Source organism: Microcebus murinus, chromosome 4 (genome assembly GCF_040939455.1).
Source record: "Microcebus murinus isolate Inina chromosome 4, M.murinus_Inina_mat1.0, whole genome shotgun sequence".
Classification (NCBI taxonomy): domain Eukaryota; kingdom Metazoa; phylum Chordata; class Mammalia; order Primates; family Cheirogaleidae; genus Microcebus; species Microcebus murinus.
The window spans coordinates 84394088-84408573 of record NC_134107.1 but is presented as its reverse complement, the minus strand read 5'-3'; the positions used below and the strand labels follow the sequence as shown (position 1 = coordinate 84408573).

Here is a 14486-nt window from a genome sequence, read left to right as displayed (position 1 = left end):
ATTGCCTTACAAGCCCGGTTGAGGTATTCAACACCTGGTAATTTAGTGAGTAAACCCAGCACATCGACATAGGTTTAGGGGATGTCTGTGAAGTATTTGAGCTCAGTGGGAAAGGACACGTTGTAATGGCAACACTATTTTATTTTCGACCTTATGAACACATTGTGAAATTGACCATGAGGGGTCTATTTTTGGATGCTGTGCACGTCCTTGTACTCACTGACTTCATGTGGAAGATCTCAGAGTCATGGTCTGCATGGGATAGGTTCAGAGTGAAGCCTTTAAAGCTCAGTGGGTTGGACCCCCCAAATCCAGACTCTACTACTTATCATAAAACCCTGAATGAGTTCCTCACATTTTCTGAAGTTGATTGCTTCTTTCTTCATTCTTCTTCCTCCTTCCATTGGTCCTCCATTCTCCTCCTCCTCTCCCTTTTGAGGTAACATAGAATTTTTGGTGTGGTTGCATTTAGTGATTTTTTTAAAAAAAATTCCTATCTAACTTTTAGGATGAGGAGTCTGTGATTCAATAATGTTCCCAGGATCATTTATCTAATTATTACTTTCCCCCTCTGTTTATCAAAATAAGTATTCTCTCTCTCTCTCTCTCTCTCTCTCTCTCTCTCTCTCTCTCTCTCTCTCTCTCTCCCTCCCTCCCTCCTCTCTCTTTCTGTCTCCCTCCCTCCCTTCTTCCCTACCTCCCTCTCTGTCTCTTTCTCTCTCTCACACACACTCACATACACACACACACACACATGCACACTCATATCTACAACAGCATCATAGAGGGAAAGATGAATCATTAAAGGACTCTTCCAATAAAGGACTCTTCAAGAGGTTTCTTGTTTTACCTTAGTGTTGATGATATTGATATATTGGCTGAGTATGCATATTTGTAGAAAGTTCTCAAGCTCTTTTGCTTTAGGAGAAAACTACCTCTCTTACCTCAAAAGCCTGTGCTCATTGTGTGATATTTAGCAGCATAATTGAATGGATGTCTGTTAGTCCTTTCCAAAGCTTGGAACCTGGGGCAATTTGCCCTAGTTTGCTGGATCTCAGGGGAAGCTCATCAAAGTATTTATGTAACCCAAAAACTTCAAAATTAGAGGGTTTGTTAATTTTATTTTGTTGTTGTTTAGAGAAAATATACATTCACAAAGTTGCAAAAGAATAAAATTAATAGCACTCAGAGATACTCTATTTGTATCTCTAGAGAATGCTGCGTATCTAATCAGTAAATTCATTAGCATATCTGTTGTGGATAATGGTGATTAATCTTATTAAAGATATTTTTGTTTTCTCCCCTTAACATGAATTTTCAAACATGCCCACTTGTCAGTAGGAAGTAGCTTTGAGTTTACTTTTCTTTTTTCTTTTTTTTTCTGCAGCCATTTAGAGGATGTTTGTAAGAACATAATAATCTATTCTCTTTGTGTGTCAATTCTCAATTGGTTAGTGCTGCAATAAATTGAGGATTTAAGTGGGTGGATAAGCATATTTAATTAATATAAGTTATTATTTCTAAGATATTCTGAGGTAGTGAGCTTCCACCTGGATATTTTTGCAGCCTAACAAAAAATAATTTAATTCAAATCTTAAGTGGGCCATTTCAAATCAGATTGATAACATCAGTTATGTAGTCTCACATACTTTATTTGATTCAGAAAAAAAATCTTTTTATTAGCTGAATTTAGGAAAGAAGAATACACAGAGCCAGGTTGTATGACAGACTGGAAAGAACAGATGGAGGAGATTGCCTTTTCTGTGGCCAAGAAAAAGGATGAGAAATGTCCCAGGAAGGACTGGCCCAGGGTTGTAACTGAAATGCTGATTGAAGTTATTTGTTTTCGTGTGTCAGAAACACTGGGAACCGTTGGGTGTGGAATCAGCAGAAGTGTTAGCTCTTATACCACAGTTCCACGTAAAATGTCATTGAAAACCTTTCTGCCCCTACCTCTACATTAGAAAAGCTTAGTCTTGACTAGAGGGGATGGTGTCTCAATTAAGAAACATTCTATGAAACATGACCCAAAAAAAGGGACTAGGAAATAGAAGCATCGACAAGTCTAAATTATACTAGAATAGGAGGATTCAGTACCTACCTGAACTTTAACGTTAGTGTTCAAGTTGTAACTACCTGAAACAACAAAAATACCAGAAAAACTGAGCTTAGAATGTATCAAAAATACCCACACCATATTTCATTGTATATATTATATATTCCACATTTTGCTTTTCCATTCATCTGTTGATGGACACTTGGGTTTTTTTTATCAGTTTTAAAATTAGGGTATCTGTCTTTCCCTCTCTCCACCACCCCCAATTTAGGGTGTTAGAAATATGTTTGTCAGAATACCGGTACATTATTGGTTATACGTGTTGCAAAATTTCTCTTACTCTGCATCTAGCTTTTGCACTGTCTTGTTTTGGTGTCATTTAAAAAGAACAAACGTTCATAACTGATTCAGTTTTAATATTTTTTTCTTTCTTTTTGACTAGCATTTTTATGTTTCGGCTAAGAATTTTTTGCTTGCCCCAATGTCTCAGAGATATACACCTGTCTTCCATAAGCTTTGCAGTTTGACCTTTCATATTTTGACCTATTATTCAGCTATAAAAAGCATTGAGGTTCTGATACATGTTGTAGACATAGATGAACCTTAAAAATATTATGCTAAGTGAAATAAGTAAGACACAAAAGGACAAATAGTATATGATCTCACTTATAGGACATACCTAGAATATGAAAAGTCATAGATATAGAAAGTAGATTAGAGGTTACCAGTGGCTGAGGGAAGGGGAAATGGGAAGCTGTTGCTTCATGGTTATAGAGTTTCTGTTTGAAGTGATGAAAAATCTTGGAAATAGATCATGATGATAGTTGCACATAGTTGTGAATATAATTAATGCCACTGAATTGTACACTTAAAAATGGTTAAAATGGCAAATTTTATATGTATTTTGCCACAATTTTTAAAAATTGATGATGAAATACTGTGTTTCCCTGAAAATAAGACCTACCCATAAAATAAGCCTTAGCAAGATTTCCAAGCATTTGCACAATATAAGCCCTACCCCGAAAATAAGACCTAGTGATGGACGTGGCTATGCACAGCATATCTGCACAACCCAAGCATTTCGTCCCAGAGCAGTAAAGAAGACGAACAGCCCTTCTCATCTGCCCCATCGTGACAGCTACTATCCCAGAGGTGACTGGAAAGGTGTGGGCAGCCCCACCAACAAGGTCGGCTCCCCCTGTCTGTCAGGTCCCAGCCAACGTGTGTGTGCTGTAAGCCCAGGCTTGAGGGGAAAATAACACATCCCCTTGAAAATAAGCCCTAGAGTGTCTTCTTGAAGAAAAATAAATATAAAACCCTGTCTTATTTTCGGAGAAACATGGTATATAAAAAAAAACATCGAATTGTATACTTTAAATGGGTGAGTTATATAGTATATGAATATCTCAATAAAGATGTTATTAAAAATATATACATGAATACACCATATGGGAAAAGTGGTTCCTGGATCAGGATTGGCACATAATAGGTTTGTTCATTCATTTAATAAATAGGTATTAAGCCCTCATTGTTTTACTAATAAGCTGGACATGCAGAAATGTGTATAGGAATCTCTACTAATGAGCCATTCCCTTTGGCTGCCACCCTCTGCAGAATTTAACCATGGGCAGTGTAATTGGATATGAACTAGCAACCTAGAAGCAATTTTTCAACCCTTCCCCACCCCTGCACCAGGAAAAAATAGTGATTCCTTCTTTATGATCATCTCACCGGTGTGTGTACCCAGGCTCAGTATAAACAGGACCGTGTTCCTCCTGATCCAGAGAACCATGTCTGCCTGGTCTAAGGGGGTGGTAACGCCTGGTCCAGGAAGAAGGAATCCTGTGGGTCAGAAAGTAAAGTCTGAAAGGTGCAATTACACCCAACCACACCTGGACACCTGGAGCTGCTCTGGGTTGCTGATCTGGGCAAAAGTCAGATCTAGAAGGGAAGATGCCAAGGCACAGTCAAAATGTGATTGATAACATAGTGGATCTGTACCATCCTTTGCAGCTTTCTTACTGCATGTTTCTGATGCAAACTCAGTTGGTCGATCTTTTGGGATGTCACAATGCCATTATGAAAAAGAAACAAATGACAAGCAAGTAAAATCAAATTAAGAGTTAGTATATTGTCCTTCAAATATCATTTCATTCTGAAGTCTCTCCTCGGGCTATCATCCATTTAGACCACTCTATTGCAGAAGCTAAATTTCCCATACAGTGAAATGACAGGTGATATTCAAAATGATTTATTTTCAAAGCAAACATGTACTTAGAACCTTTTAGTTGTTAGGTAGTCTGCTAGAGGTTAGGAAAATAAAGATATATAAGCTAGAATCCTATTCTCATTTTAGTAGAAGAGAAAAATAAATGTCAGAGGGGTAGTATCCTGGAAATGGATTAGGTACCCTGAAGTACAGGGGAGAAATTGGTGAATCAACAGCAGCAGTCTTTGGGGAGGAAGGTTGCTCAAGCAGTCTTGAAGGATTAATTGTAGTTCATTACGTAGACAAGGCCTCAGAAGAGGGAAAAAATGCATAGCACATGGAAAATGCTAAAAAGCGGAGTTTTTATTAATATAATGTAAATTGCAAGAGGTAAAAATTAATTAAAGAATTGGATTTGAATTACCTAATTTTAAAGTATTAATGCTATAACAATGTAGAGGTAAAACATTTAAGGAAAACGTTCACCTGGGAGAGGGGTGTTTCACTTGTAAAGAAGTAATTGGTGCTTAGTTTATCAAAACAATGAATGACAGAGGTATAAGGATATTTAAGAGTCACATGCTAATGATAGTGCTGACATTTATAAATGAAAGGTATTTATTTTAAAATAAAATATAGAGATTGCATTTGTTTGAGAATGTTAAAGATTTATTATTTGCTCAGGAATGTCAGACTTTTTGGAGAATATACCTATGTTAATAAAACTTCAGAAGGACAGAAAACTGTTTTATAGCTACTCTGAAACTCCCTAGCTCCAAATACTCTTTTTTGACACTACACTGAAAATTTTTATGGACTGATTTATTGAGCTATAATTTGCACATAGTAAAATTCACCATTTTTAGGTGTATGGGTCGAGTTTTGACAAATATGAACAGTTGTGTCACCACCACCAAAATCAAGATATGGAATAAATTTTGTCACCTGAAAATGTCCCCTCGTGCTCAGCTGTAGTCAGTCTCCTCCCCTATACTCATGCCCTGGCCATACTGATCTGTCCTTTTGGTTTTGCCTTTTTATGAATATCATATAAATGGCATCCTGCAGTATGAGGTATTTGTCTGGCTTCTTTCACTTAGCATAATGCTTTGCAGATTCATCTATGCTGTTGCATGTATCCATAGTCCATTCATTTTTATTGCTGAGTGGTTTTCCACTGTATGGAGAGCCTCTAATTTGCTTATCCATTCAAATGACCACGGGCATGGGAGTTCTTCTATCTTTTTGGCTATTCTGGATAAAATTCCTATGAACATTTGTATACAGGTATGTGCTGTCATTTTTTTTTTTTTTGGCATAAATACCTACCAGTGTGGTAAGTGTATGTTTTTTATATGAAACTTCCAAACTTTTTCCCAAAGAGTCTAATCCTTTGCTCATTCCCACCAACAATGTATGAGAATTCCAGATGTTCCAAATCTTTGCCAGCATATACTATTGTCAGTTGTTGCTCTTGCTTTTGTTGTGTAATTTTAGACATTTGAGTAAATATGTCTTGATATATCATTATGGTTTATATTTGCACCACCCCAGTGACTACTGAGATGGTTTTGTGCCATTCATGCCTCTTCTTCAGTGAACAGTCTCTTCAAATCTCTTGCCCATCATGTGTTGAGTTGTTTTTATCATTGAATAGTAAAAGTTGTTTTATACATACATATATATATATATATATATTTTAACATTTATCACATATACATTTTGCAAATAATTTCTCCCAGTCTGAGGTTATCTTTCCAGTTTCTAAAAGTATTTGTCCAAGAGTTTTCAATTTTGGTGAGGTCTAGTTTATCAGTTTTTTTTTTTTTATGGTTCATGCTTTTTGTGTTCTAATAAAGTGTTGACTAATCTTTGTCACAAAAATATTCTATGTTTTCTTTTACAAGTTTATAGGCTTTATGTTTAGGTCTGTGATCATTTTGAGGTAGTTATTTTTAGATGGTATAAGGTAAGGGTCCAAGTTATTTTCTTTGTATTTGGATGCCCTATTGTTCCAGGATGATTTATTGAAAGACTAATCTTTCTGTATTGGATTTTTTGACATCTTTTTTGCAAATCAATTGACCATATATATATATATATATATATATGGGTTTATTTCTAGACTCTATTTCTGGACACTTGTGTTCATGGATGTATAGGGCTATCTTTGTAATAATATTAAATTATCTTGATTATTGCAACTTTGTAATAAGTATTGACATCAGGTATTGTGAGACCTCCAATTTTGTTTTCTTAGTTTTTAGCTATTTCTGGCCCTTTGTTTTATGTATAAATTATAGACTCGGGTTGTCAATTGTTACCACAAAAAATATTTCTGCAGAATTTTGATTGGGATTACTTTGGTTCTATGTATCAAATTAGGAGGGATTGACATTTTAACATTATGGGCTTTTCTAATCCAATGTTCTTTAATTTTTCTTATAATATTGTGTAGTTTTATGCTTACAAATGTTGCACATATTTTGTTAGATTCATCTTGAAGAATTTTGTGTTTATTGATGATATTAGAAGTTTTTTAATTCAATTTCTAAGTATTCATTGCTATTACATTAAAAAATGCAGTTGATTTTTATATGAAATAATTGTTTTAAACCTTTTATTAAAATATAAATATGAAAATAAATCATTTTATAATGCAATTTTTGATAAGTTTTCTTAGAAGCAACTGACATGCTATAAAGGAAGGATATATTTTTAAAGCATAAGATAGTTATATGAACACTCAAACAAAAATATTTTTCACTTTCATCCACAATTAACCAAAACTAGTGTTCTGTTAGAATATAAAAGTGGTGATACTATTAGAGAAATTATTTTTTAATTTTTATTTTTACTTTAAACCTCAGAACAAGAAACACATTTTCTCCAATTCCACTTCCCCACTTACTCTCCCTGATCCTCTCCCCATCAAAAACCTTTGTGAAAGGTGAAAAATATTTTGTTAAAACTGAGGTGACTTCAGAAGGGGCAGCTTGGAGAAAAAGGAAAATGAACTTAGAAGTCAAAAAGACCTGCGGTTTGAATTTTGCCCTGCACTTCAGATTACTGGATGACCTTAAAATCATTAAGTCCTATTTCTGAGCCTTAAATTCTTCCTCTGCAAAATGGGGGTAATACTATCTTCCCAGGCTTTTTTTGTGAGATTAAATAAGGCAATAAATGCAAAGCACTTTGCATGGTTTTTACTGCATAGTCAGGACTCAAAAAAGGTCAGTTTTTAGTGGCTTTAAACAACATAAATTTATTCTCTCATGGTCCAGAAGCCGAAGTTTGAAATCGAGGTGTTGGTAGGGTTGGTATCTTCCGGAGGTTCTGAGGGAGAATCTGTTCCGTGCCCCTCTCCTAGTCTCTGGTGAATCCCAGCAGGTGTTGGCGTTCCATGGCTTGTGGTTGCTTTACTCTAGCCTCTAGCTCCATCTTCACATGGCCTTCCCCTGTGAGTCTCTGTCCCAAATCACTGTCTCCTTTCTCGTCTAGGAACACCAGCCATTGGATTTAGGGCTCACCCTAAACCTAGAATGATTTCATCCCAAGATTTTTAACCAGATTACATCTGTTGAGCTCTTCTTTCCAAATAAGGTCATATCCACAGATACCAGGGTTAAGACTTGAACATGTTTTTGAGGGATACTGTTCATTCAACCCACTATAAATGTCTAGACAAAGATTAACTGTGAAAATAAAAACATTACTCCACATTAAAAATTCTATCAATGGCCAGGCGCGGTGGCTCACACCTGTAATACTAGCACTCTGGGGGGACAAGGTGGGTGGATTGCTCGAGGTCAGGAGTTTGAAACAAGCCTGAGCAAGAGCAAGACCCCGTCTCTGCTAAAAATAGAAAGAAATTAATTGGCCAACTAATATATATAGAAAAAATTAGCCAGGCATGGTGGCGCATGCCTGTAGTCCCAGCTACTGGGGAGGCTGAGGCAGTAGGATTGCTTGAGCCCAGGAGATTGAGGTTGCTGTGAGCTAGGCTGACGCCGGGGCGCTCACTCTAGCCTGGGCAACAAAGCGAGACTCTGTTTCAAAAAAAAATTCTATCATTGTTCAACATAGGTAAAGAATACAGAAAAGACACAACTTGGACATATGATGTATTTATATTTATAGATAATCTGACACATATAGAAATTATTCTGTTCCTCATTCCCATTTCTACATTTTAAAAATCCTTACTGTTTGACAGACTGTATATAAATAAAAACAGCAATAGGTTTTGGGGTAAAGAGGATTTTTAGCAATTTTACATCATAGGTTAATCTTTTAATTTTGAAATGGGGTGAATATTCTGACTCTGCTTATTGATTTTTGTTTTTTATTTGGCATATTATTTTAAAAGATAAAAAAAGAACAACTTAAATGAGAAATAGTACTTTCAGTGTTTTATTTTTGTTTTGGGTTTTTTGTTTTGTTTTGTTTTGCCCCTCATATGAAGGAAGCACATCCAAATGAAGAGAGCAGAGTGGCAAAATACCATTTCTATGGCAACGGTTCCATTATGTGTGTGCTTCAGTAGTAATTTCTGTAGTACATTGTATCACTGTAGTGGGTACCTTCAAAGCACTCAAACTGGGGGAATAGCAAGTCAATATCTATGTGTCACTTCAGCACAAATTCTGGAAAGTTTTCTCCAAGTAAAAATATTTTAAACTTTTCACCTTCATAGCATATTTCATATTTTAAGAATAATAGGTTTATGATTTATTTAACTTTTCTCTTAATTCTTCAAATATTTATTTTTTTCCATTACTACTAAAGACTGATATTTACTACATAGATCCAACTAGATGCTAGGCACTGTATTACTACTTCAATATATTCTTCTATTCCTTGCATTATTAATCCCATTTACAAATCAGGGAGCCAAAACTCAAGAAGTTAAAAAAATTTTATTCTCTTATTTAATAAATATTTATTAAGCCAGGTACTATTCTAAGCATCAAACTTACAACAAGGAACAAGACTGAGCTAGAAACTGACAGGGCTAGAATTCAAATGCACATCTGTATGACTCTAAAATCTATGTTCCTTCCAATATATACCTGCTGCTGAATCTGGCTCTATTTGCCAGACTGTTAATTCCTTATAAATGATTTATTTGAAATGAACTGCTGTTTTGTAGTACAGTGGAGTAGCACATCCTTTCCTCTACCAGAGAATTTGCTTTAATCAGACGTGACATTTGTGTAAAAGCCACTGGTAGGAACAAGTATATTTTATATTAAAAAATCAAAATTAAAATAAATAAACTTTTATATGCCAGATGCTATTTATATAATATTTTCTGAGTGATGGGTATTGTTTTTCTTAGTTCAAAGGTAAGAAATTAGGTTTAGAAACATTAAGGTATTTGCCGATGGCCTTAAAAACGTTGACACTTGCTACATCTGAGGCTGGTCCCCTCTACCTGTGCTTGGTTTCTCTCCTCCTCTTCTAGGATTCTTACCTGGACACTGTAGCTGTCTCCTCTACCTCTAGACTGTTTCCTTTTACTAATGGTTTCTTTTTGGCATTTAAACTTGCTCAAGTATGTTTCATCTAAAAACAAATAAACACTTTTCCCTTTACCCTCCTATTCCCCTCTAGCTAGTATTTTATTTCTCTTCCTCCCAAGAAAAACAATTTGAAAGCATTCTCTGCATTTGCCATCATTACTTTCTCCTCTCCTATTTATTCGCCACTGTCTTCATCTTACTTTCTCCCTTTCTATTCTAATTGTTCTTTCCAAAGACCGAGCCAATGTGATGCTAAATAGGGTACCTCATTGCCCATGTGATGATTTTGTTCCTTACCCATTTCTCATATGTGTGTTTGTGTTGCTTGTTCAAGTATTTTGCCTGTTTTCTTATTGAGGTTGCCTTAGTTCTTTTAAATTCTCGCATACTTAGTGGGGAAAATATTATTTCATCATTCTTTGACCCCCACTGGGCAGAACTAAGAAGTGAGTGCATCATTACTGGTAAAGGTCAACAGAGTATGTGTGGGTGAAAACATTGAGCAGCCAAACTGTGAAGGACGTTGTGTAAATTATACAGTTTTCATTTTTATCGAAGCTTCATTTCTCAGCAACGTGAAGCTTTCCTGCTCTTTTGCAGGAATCATCTCTCAATGGTCAAAATCCAGTTATGCAATAAAGATGTACCCTGGCTATGCCAGTGTTTGTTGCTGCAGTATTTGGTATAGAGCTCTCCGGAGACTGGCCTGCAGGTCTCATGGAATGGTGGACAGTGTGGGCTTCCAGCAAGTTTATCTTGGGGAAAATGTCATGCCTCCTCTTTCGCTGGCCTTTGTTACTTTTTCTGTAATTCATGAATCTTCTACCTTCATAAATGTCTCTGTTCTGCCTCTTGCTATAAATCTGTTTTATGTCTCTTATGTGGCAGAATACCATCATAACCAAGTCTGTCCTGAAATTTGGAAGCCTCAGGAGTTTGAGGCCTTGTTCCATCCAATTTTATAGATTCATCAGATTTTATGGTGAGCATGTGTTGTTTTGTGTCTCAGCATTGTATCTGGTTTGATTCCTCTGGATTATGCAAGTGTTTGCAAGGTCCTACTCAGTTGAATATGTATGCTTCTTGTTCTGTACTTTCTAGAACAAACCATGTTCCAAGTAGTTGATTTGGCCCTCCAAATTTATTTTTATGTGAGTACTATTTGGTTTTATAGATGATTGCAGTTACATGAAAGGATATGAATAGTTTATCTTTAATTTATAGTTATTATGGCTAATTAACACATTTTCATAGGAAAATGTACCAATGTGAAGCATTTCAGTAATAAACTATAAATATATTCTAGAAGCTCTTTGGGAAACTATTAATTTCTGCAGAATTGATTGCCATCTCATTTGAGATACCTAAGTAATATGACCACAGTTTTTAACATACATATTTACAGAAAGACAGACATACACAAAGGGTTAAATTTCAGTTATTTTGCATAGTACTTTTGCCCAACTGTCTAAAATACAAGCAAGAACAAAATAATGTCTCCTTGGAGGGAAATTTGTACATTTTAAATGGACTCTCAGCTTCTTAGTATTCTTTCTGAAAACTCTTACAATATAAAAAGGGTCTATTTTTTTCCCTCAAAGGTGTCATTAGGAAATCAAATTAGATTGCTATCCCACTTCAGTTCAATAGACTGAGGTTCTTCAGAAGAGTTCACCATCCCAGATTTCATAATAAGAAAGTATTTGTTCAGTTAAATCATACTCATATCAACTAAATAATAGGAAAAATATGACTTAAAATCATAAGATGGAAAGTGACAGTTAAGACCAATATTCTACCTCATAAACTACTTCACTGTGTTTTTGACAGTGAATAAAAATGTAGAAATTCTGTACTAGACACAGTTAGAATAAAGATTCCACTGGGTCTTTCTGACAAGAGGCATCAAGAAAGGAAGAAAGTTATATTGGAGATGTAAATTTAAAAGGGAAGAAGGAAGATCTTCTGTGACTTTTATATACAAACTATTGAGGACATTTTTTACAAAAGCAACCAGTCCCACAAGCCCTGATGTGGATGGGGAGCTAACAGGTTAGAAACAGGTTCATGATGACTCTGAGAATCAATGACATTGACACTACAAGTAGAAACAACTCCCCCTGCTCATGTCAGCCATATTGCACTAGCCCCCGTTGGACAGAAACAAACACACATCAAAGAACCCCACACCGTCTCCTATTCTTACTGCATGTCTTTAAACAGACATATACTGAGTACCTTCTGCATCATAGATAGCATGCCAGGAGCTCCAAACCTTCCAGCTCATCAGTAATTAATAAATATTTATGGCATCTCATGGGTAAAGAGCTAAATGTCACTTAAAAAGTAAAGAAAGGACTTTCTAACAGTACCATCTTTCATTTCATGAAGGATTCCTGGTAGTAAAATTAATGAAATAGGCTCCTTTCTGCTCTTCTTTCCTTAAGAGTTGTATTAGTCAGGATGGGCTAGGTTTTGCTGAATTTCTGTTGGGTTACATTCATTGTTTTCCCTCAGAAGTGGGACATCTGTATTGTGCTTTAAAGTTAATGTTGCAATTCAAAAGCACATTGGCTTCAGCCTTACAAAGGAGTGAAACACTGGTACATGCTACAACATGGATGAGTCTTGAAAACGTTAAGTGAAAGAAACCAAATACAAAAGGTCGCCGATTGTATTGTATGACTTATTTAAATGAAATATTTAGGACACATAAATTCACAGAGACAAAACACAGATCGATGGTTGCCAGGACAAGGAGCAGGGGCAATGTGGGGCAATTACTTAATGTATTCAGGGTTTCCTTTTGCAGTAAAGAAAATGTTTTGGAACTAGATAGAGTTAGTGGTTGCAAAGCATTGTGACTGTATTAACTTTCACTGAACTGTTCACTTTTTATTTTTTTTTTTTTTTTTTTTTTTTTTTTTTTTTACTTTTTTTTTTTTTTCTTTTTGTCAACAGAATGTCATAGCAGTCTGTTCACTTTTTAAAGGCTAATTTTATGTTATGTGTTTAACCTCACTTTAAAAATTATCCCAAAAGATGTTGAGCTTTTTTCATATGTTCCTTAGCCATTATTCTGTCTTCTTTAGAAAAGTTTCTGTTCATGTCCTTTGACCACCTTTTGATAGGGTTGTTTGATTTTTTCTTGCTGATTTTCGTGAATTCTAAATAGATTCTAGTTATCTGCCCCTTATCAGATGTGTAGGATGCGAAAGTTTTCTCCCGTTCTGTAGGTTGTCTGTTTACTTTCATGACTATTTCTTTGGCTGTGCAGAAGCTTTTTAGTTTGATCATGTCCCATTTATTTATTTTTGTTGCTGCTGTGATTGCCTTTGGGGTCTTCTTCATAAATTCTTTGCCTAGGCCGATGTCTAGGAGAGTGTTTCCAACATTTTCCTCTAGAATTCTGATAGTTTCATACCTTAGGTTTAAGTCTGTTATCCAGTGTGAGTTGATTTTTATGAGAGGTGAAAGGTATGGATCCTGCTTCAGCCTTCTACAAGTGGCCTTCCAGTTTTCCCAGCACCATTTATTCAAAAGGAATTCTTTTCCTCAGTGTATGTTTTTGTCCGCTTTGTCAAAGATTAGTTGGTTATATGAGGATGGTTTATATCTGGGTTCCCTGTTATGTTCCACTGGTCAATATTCCTATTTTTGTGCCAATATCAAATTGATTTAATTACTACAGCTTTGTAGTATATAGTTTGATATCTGGCATATTAATACCTCCCATTTTGTTTTTATTGCCTAGAATTGCTTTTGATATGTGGGGTCTTCTCTGGTTTCAAATGAAGCATAAAATTATTTTTTCTATATCTGTGAAGAATGCTGATGGGATTTTAATAGGTATTGCATTGAATCTGTAGATCAGTTTGGGTAGTATAGACATTCATCAGGGAAATGCAAATCAAAACTACAATGAGATGTCACTTATTTCCAGTAAGAATGGCCTTTATCAAGAAGTCCCAAAACAATAGATGTTGGCGTGGATGCGGAGAGATAGGAACACTCCTACACTGATGGTGAGACTGCAAACTAGTTCAACCTCTATGGAAAGCAATATGGAGATACCTTAAAGTGATACAAGTAGATCTACCATTTGATCTAGCAATCCCATTACTGGGCATCTACTCAAAAGGCCAAATGACACTCTACAAAAAAGACACCTGCACTCGAATGTTTATAGCAGCACAATTCACAATTGCAATGTTGTGGAAACAACCCAAGTGCCCATCAATCATGAGTGGATTAATAAAATGTGGTATATGTATACCATGGAGTACTATTCAGCTCTAAGAAACAACGGTGATATAGCACATTTTGTATTTTCCTGGGTAGAGCTGAAGCCTATACTACTAAGTGAAATATCCCAAGAATGGAAAAACAACCACCACATATACTCACCAGCAAATTGGTATTAACTAAGCAGCACCTAAGTGTACACATAGAAACTACATTAATTGGGTATTGGGAGGGTGGGGGGGGGGGAGAGGGTGGGTATACACATACATAATGAGTGAGATGTGCACCATCTGGGGGATGGTCACGCTTGAAGCTCAGACTTCTGGGGGGAGGGAAGGCAAGGACATTATTTGAAACCTTAAAATTTGTACCCCCGTAATATGCTGAAATAAAAAAAATAGAAGTCTTCCAGAGCCAAAGGAAAAAAAATTATCCCAAAAATGTTTTGTTT

At 35.7% G+C, this 14486-nt stretch overlaps 1 protein-coding gene across 2 annotated transcripts in view; it reads left to right on the top strand.

The window, feature by feature from the left end:
• PDGFD (platelet derived growth factor D) overlaps nt 1-14486 on the top strand; it is a 233306-nt gene that overhangs the window by 88602 nt on the left and 130218 nt on the right. The window lies entirely within an intron of this gene.